The sequence below is a fragment of the Prionailurus viverrinus genome, chromosome D4 (genome assembly GCF_022837055.1).
Source record: "Prionailurus viverrinus isolate Anna chromosome D4, UM_Priviv_1.0, whole genome shotgun sequence".
Lineage (NCBI taxonomy): Eukaryota > Metazoa > Chordata > Mammalia > Carnivora > Felidae > Prionailurus > Prionailurus viverrinus.
Window position 1 is genome coordinate 23,392,127 of NC_062573.1, and position 1,487 is coordinate 23,393,613.

The following is a 1,487-nucleotide window of genomic DNA, read 5'->3' on the forward strand; positions in this document are numbered from 1 at the left end:
AGACCTGAAGGTTCTGTTTTAAAGTTTTAAGAGATATGAAAAATAGAATTTGAACACTAGAACTCACCAAAAATGATAATCTGAGGATATACCTCTACATAAGACACCTAAAACTGTTTACTTTTATTTTAAGAGTGAATGGAGGAAAAATTCAATATGCTAAAGAGAATAGGAAGAAACTCCCTGCTGAATTTTGATCATCTCTTCAGTGGAAATAAAGTCACAAGTGATAATTGATAACCACATGTCAAATCTTGCATGGTTTTTCAGTCATTTGCCAAAATTCAAACTATGTGTGTAGACTGAAAAACACCTGAAAATTTAATTTAGTGTGATTTTTGCTTGAATGCACTAAGAGGCAGAAGTAAATAACTACAAAAATGTTACAAGGGACACAAAGAATATGAGTTTTTACTCCACATTCATAGCAAAAATAAGAAAATAAACACCATGAACAATATCCAGCAGGCAAAAAGAAATTTTAGGTGCTTAGTATTTTTTTAATTAAGAGCTTCTTAAACATTTCTTTTTTTTTTTAATTTTTAACATTTATTTATTATTGAGAGACAGAGCATGAGCATGGGAGAGGCAGAGAGAGAGGAGACACAGAATCCGAAGCAGGCTCCAGGCTCTGAGCTGTCAGCACAGAGCCCGACGTGGGGCTTGAACTCACAAATGGCATGATCATGACCTGAGCCGAAGTCGGACACTTAACCAACTGAGCCACCCAGGGGCCCTTTAAACATTTCTTAATAACAGTATATATTTGGGAATGTGAGATTGTATATAATCTAACCCATACAGGGCATACTGTTTACGCTACATAATAACTCCAACAAGCAATTTTACTGTGGTATGACAAATTCTGGAGGGTCATAACATTTGAAATACTGTATCTGATTCAATGTATACAATATGTTTGACTCTCAGCAAGTTCTTCCTCCAATCCAGACTCAATTCATCCGTCAAAGGAAGGAGTTTGCACTAGAGGATGCATAAAAGCCTTTCCAAGTCTTTCTGTTCTTTGTGATTCTTTAAAAGTCAATATTTTGCTTATTCATTTCAGTCTGTTCACACATGTGAAAGCTTGGTGTTGGCAAAGCAGAGACAAGCAGCAGGAAGATATGACTTACAGAAAAATAAAATCAATAACTCCAACTGGATGCTTCAAAGATTATGTGTGTCCTTTGTCTCTCCTCTGGGGGAAAATGTTTGCAAGGATAGAAAAGATGTCAGAAGAACAAATGAGAGCTCCTAGGGAGCAGCCAGAAAAAAAGATGGAGGAGCTGGTTGGTAGGGTAGTAGAGAGAATATCACAGTTTTGTTGAAAGGGTTTGAAAAATTGTGAGTTTTGTCGAGCTTTTAAATATGAAATTTCACGAATGCTGCAAGATGTTTCTTATGTGCCGTTGGTATTTATGTAGTTAATAGGTAAAGTTACCCTTTTTGTCCATCTCCTAAGTCCCCCTGCATATTCCCAGAAACAC